This window comes from Lygodium microphyllum, chromosome 3 (genome assembly GCF_053477565.2).
Source record: "Lygodium microphyllum isolate KBCC chromosome 3, Lygodium_microphyllum_v1.1.10, whole genome shotgun sequence".
Taxonomy (NCBI): domain Eukaryota; kingdom Viridiplantae; phylum Streptophyta; class Polypodiopsida; order Schizaeales; family Lygodiaceae; genus Lygodium; species Lygodium microphyllum.
In genome coordinates, this window is record NC_141137.1 from 192332861 (window position 1) to 192338340 (window position 5480).

At 44.9% G+C, this 5480-nt stretch overlaps 1 pseudogene; it reads right to left on the minus strand.

Moving 5' to 3' along the window:
- Window positions 1-342: 342 nt before the first annotated feature.
- Window positions 343-2136, minus strand: LOC148039379 (uncharacterized; annotated as a pseudogene).
- Window positions 2137-5480: the final 3344 nt, after the last annotated feature.

Genomic DNA, 5480 nt, shown 5'->3' on the forward strand with positions numbered 1-5480 from the left:
AATCTTCCCAAGGCGTCGTAGTCTTTGCACCACCGGCTTCATGTTGGGCTTCAAATTAATTTGATGTTGCACTGCTGTAACTCCTGAAATTTCAGAGTAATCAGATATGAAGAGAGAAGGATGCTTCCTTAGCATCACCTTGAAGCTTTCTCTTTCTTTTGTTGAGAGGTCTTTGGCTATCATCTTCTCCAAGTCCTCTTCCTTGAGCTATTTCCTTGAGCACCCCCCAACATACTCACTAGGTTCTCTTAGGGTGACTCCACATACCTCAAGTGAGCTATCATACTCACTGCTGCTTGTTTCCCCATCCGTAGATGCTGGACTAGATGAACTAGACCCACTTTATTTTGATGTTTCCACTTCCAAACTCTCTTGTGTTCCTTCCCTCAGGTTATACACGATGGCTTTTCCCAAACTCCGACCGGGTGGATTAAGAACTAGGGTACCCTTTTCCCAATCCTGCCTAGCGTTCATTGCTATCAACCATGGCCTACCTAAGATAATAGGATAGCCCTCTCCCTTTGCCGGAATGACATACATATCCACCGCCACTTTGATGCCACAAACAATGACTTTAATTCCTTTACAGACCCCCACACACTTTACTGACATGTTGTTTGCCATCTTGGCCTTGAATTCTGACTTCCCGGGTACTTCCAAGCCTAGGTGGTGCATTGTTTTTTCACTCATGTCACAGACTTGGGCTCCCCCATCAACATAGAACTTACAAATCCTCTGCCCCTTAATTACTACTTCTAAAACAGGCAAGACATCATTCTCCCTCTTTTCTTCTACAGAACCCATTACCTTAGGTGTTCGGGTGCTCACTATCTTCGACCATTGTCGCCGCATTTTAGGAGACAGGTGAAGGAACTGGGGCCATGAGAGTTTGGGTCCTTGACTGTTGATGTCCTTTATTAAGTCGTAGGGTTCTTCCTTCAAGCCGAGCTAGAAATCCTTGATGGTAATCTTCCTTCGTGAGCTGGTCCTCTTCTTCCTCTTAGCACTCTTGGAGGTGCCTTCTTCTTCTGTATCCATGCTTGCAGGAGGCTTGGTCATGTCTTCACTAACTCGCGCCTTCTTAGCTGTCACCCTTTTAACTGGCATGATCTTTGGCTCCACCACTTTTTCTTTTCCCTTACTCTCCAGCTGGATCACATTGACTGCCCTTTCACCGGCTTCCTCAGGCAAAGGTGGGAATTCTGCTACCGGCTGGGGGGGTCGTCTCAACACTTGGAGTTGCACGACTGGTGGAGGGGGTGGGGCAGGTGCTTGTGGTCTATCCCGGGGCGGAGTTACTTATCTTGCTGGTCCTCTCCCCTGGTTGTTTCCTGCATACCTTCTAGGCTGGGGGCAAAAGTACATGCCATGTCTGTCTTCACCGCAATTCTAGCAGTGTAACTCTTGTCTTCTCATGGGAGGCCGTCGTTGCTGTGGTGCATCATGTCGTGGAGGGGGTTTCCCTCGTGGTCCTTGCACCAAGTTGATAGATAGATCATCTAATTGGGCGGTCACCCTTTGAAGTAGCTCTAAGTGGGGATCATCGGTGGCTGCAGGAGTTGGGTGAGGTGGTTGAGGTTGTGGCAGCTGCTCATCAAGGGGAGGCTGAAGCTCCCTTCTGGCTCTGTTGGCTTGGAACTGGAGCTTCTGATCCTTGGCTCCTGCCCATTGCCTTGCTTCGTCAAATGTTTCAGGGAACTTCCCCCGCACCTTCTCCTACAATAAAGGGTTTAATCTTGCCAAAAATCTCTTCTTTTGGAGAAAGTTAGGAGCTCTCTCTCCCTCATTCAGACTTGCTTCCCATTCAGCCCATAATTTTACAAATTGAGCCTCATATGCTGAGTATGAAGCCAAGTTGTCCAGTTGTAGGCATGTCAGTTTCTGCCATAGTTTCTCTGGGGTATTGTCAGTCACATACTTCATAAGGAAAGAGTGTTTGAGTGTGGCCCAATCAGCCTTTTCCTTAGCTGTCAACCCTTGAAACCAGACTTTGGTCTTGTCTCTCATGACTAGAGGGAAAGCTCTAAGCTTAACCTCGTCCGCATCCCACCCTAAGGCTAGGAAAGCCATTTCTAGGTCATCCAAAAAATAGCTTGCATTTTCATAGTTCTTGCCGTGAAAGCTAGGAAAGGACATCATGGCTGCAATTTATTATTCCCCATGCACTCTCTAAAGTAGGATGAATATATACACGTCAAACAAGTGTTGGTAATATACCATAGGCAATATGAATGGGGCAACCAAGGCGTTGATAGCTGCTAGCCTTTCTTCTCGAAAGAGCCTTCTCAAGTAGGCTTGGAAGCGAAGCTTTGTGCCTACTAGAATGTAAATAGTCTGGCGTGCAGAAGGTATGAACGGCCCTGAGACATCTCTAGCACTCATAATAGAACATAGACATAAACATCGAATGAGTTTTCATACATCATGAATGGGATAATCACAAGATGGGGTGCATTCATTACCTCATCCAATGTTGTTGGTCCAAACAAATACACAATCCTCTACATAAAGTGGATTTTCCTGCTTACAATGACTTGAACATTGATTAACTGAGTTAAATGAAAACGATTGAAAATAGGGCCATCTAGGGGGGCCTGGGTCATTCGTTAGCAAGATTTAAAAGTGCAAATACAAAGATGGATCATGTACAAATCATCCACTAGATAGCAGGGAGGTAGGGATAACCAAACAAGGTTAAGATTTCATCATCCTGGCGGAATTCATACTCATCATTCTCCAGATCCACCTCAAGATCAGATTCTGAAGAATAGCCCCTCTCCCAAGCACTCAGATTAGCATGGATGTGGGTAAGCTTCTTGCCGCCTATAATCAGTTCTAGCTCGCTCTGTGGGAGACGAAAGATCAGCTTAGCATAGGGCAACCCAACTCTCCAGGCTTCTACGGTTGGGCGCAAAAACTCATCAAATGTGAATCTCACTGCCCTTTCCCTTTTTCCTTCACTCTCTAACCAAGGACCCAAATTTTCATAAGGCAAAACAAACCCAAAAGCTCTCCACTGGGCCTGGGTGAGGCGTACGTGTAGCCTACGTGCAGTGAGATAAAAGTTAACCTGGAAGTTATGGATCCTAACCTTGTTTACTACTCATAGGCTCATGGCTAGTAAGATGAGGTTCAATTCATCCCTCTCTCATAGGCGGATAACATTTACATGCAAGATTGTGTCAATGATCCTCACTGCACGGGTCTCTGAGATCTTCCCCAAGATAGTGTTAAGAAAACCCTCTGGAGGCACACTATGTAGAAACTGAGCGACTGAATGTAGACCCAGCAGACACCAGTTGACCGGCTTGACCCTGCACCTTGGCTTAGTCTTTGCGTAGGTAGGCTTGGAGGACCCCGGACACGGCTTCTTTTCTGATGTTTCGGGAGTCCCTGGTACAACACTAACAAGAGGGGAGGCCTAAAAAAGTCACAGTTAGAGATGCAAGAAAAAGAATGACTCAAATTCTCGAAATCAGATTGCTTGATTATCAAAATGTAAACAGGATTTAAGTACAAATTTAAGCCTGGATACAGGGGACAGAGAGGTAACCTAGGAACATCAAAATCTCATAATCCTCCCTCTTGTCATAATTGTCATTTTCAATGTCTACCTCACGATCGGAATCAGAGGTATACCCCCTGGTGAAACAGCTCAAGCTGGGATTCTTAAAAGGAATGGAAATGGAAGAGGTTATGGATCCAGCTTCAGTTTCTGAAAGGTCACAGACTATATGGGCATAAGGCTTCCCGTCCTTCCAGGCTGCTACTGCAAGACGTAAAAAATCATCGAAAGTGATTTTTAATATGCTACCCCCCTCTTTCCAAAACCTCTTGCTTATGTAGGATAGTACAGACTGAACGGCCCCCTAATGAGACTGGGCGATGCGCACATGTATTCTCCCCTTAATGAGGTAATGGTAAAGGTGAAAGTTGTGCACCCGAACCTCGTTCACAATGCCAAAGTGTGTGGCTAGGAGGATAGAGTTTACTTCATCCTTCTTGCGAAGGCGCAGTGTGTGCACATGCAAGACAGTGCCGACTATGTACACGGCCCTAGTTTCTGCAAGCTTTCTGATTACAATTTTAAGGAGGTCCTCCTCAGGAAGACTAAGCAAGAGATTGGCAGTAGCACCCAGCACAGAGTCGCTTTGATCGCCGTCGGTTGCCTCACTTCTTGGCCTAGTGGATGCCCGCAGCTTCTCAGTCCACAGCTGGTGATACTCCCTTGCGGTGGGGCGTGGCCTTGCAGGCACAACACTAACAAGGAGAGGATCCTGAGAAAATTACACTTTCAGATTCTCACATGCAGTGAAAACTCAAGGCTTATGTTGAATTCAAACAAGGAAGCAAATTCAATTAAGCTTGTGAGAAACACGGTGCCTATGAATGGAACAGGCAATTGTAAAGCAAAACAGCAATGTGGATTCTGGACGCGTGGTATGTGCAGTTTGTGAACAAAGGCTTGCCAAGCTCTCCTCAGTGGGGGCACCACAAATGAGGGCCTGGAATTGGCACGCAATCGGGTGGCCTCAAACTCGTGCGTACTAATCCACCAGGATCATTTAGGGGCAAAAAAGGGGCACCACCTTGCTTTATGGCAACAAGGAGCCAGTGATATACTTGCTATGAACCTACGGGCTTGATGTCTGAATCATGGAACTAGGGTTGTAATGTGCTAGGTCTCATACTGCCAATTACCTAGTGTGCATACAACTTTGATTTAAATTTTTGAACTATGCAAACCCTAAAACCACTTGCTGTCCTAATGCTAGAAAATTTGATTTTTCATTTTGGTTGTAGAGATAGATTGCAAGAAAATAGAAATAACGGTAGCCAAACAAGTTTTTTTTTTTATGTAGAGTTTTTTAAATATAGATTACTCCTAGCAAAGTAGCAAGCCACTCCCTATCACTTATATGACAAATCCCATCAATACTACGACATGAGAAGACCATGTTTTACAAACCACTGCAGCATCCAAGACTAGCATACAAGTGACCTAATCTCAAGCAAATCAGATTATGTGCTTCACATGGATTCACAAATCCACCTAAATGATAATGGGATGACAAAACAACAGAGCTTCAATCCATCAATACCTTGTAAGATCTAGAAGGCAAGTAGCAATAAAAGATTACAAATCCATGCACACATCTACACTAATCAAAAGAGCCTTTCATGCAATTTAGATCTTGGTGTTATGCATGCAAAGTGCTAAGCCTTTCCTGCCATTAATCACAATAAGGAGAGAGTAGAGAAATTAAATCACCCTAGCTTGATCCTAGCATTTTGGTACTAGGGAATGGTGTGTGCTAGGTCTCAACTGCCACAAAGAAATCACAACGGAGTTTAAGGTCACAACATTATTGAGCTTCCTTTACAAACATTGTAACCCTAAATCACTCAATCTCCCTTGCATACATAGATACACTTGCCCTGCAATTGGAATTAGAGATTGCAATAGAGTAACAAAGTGC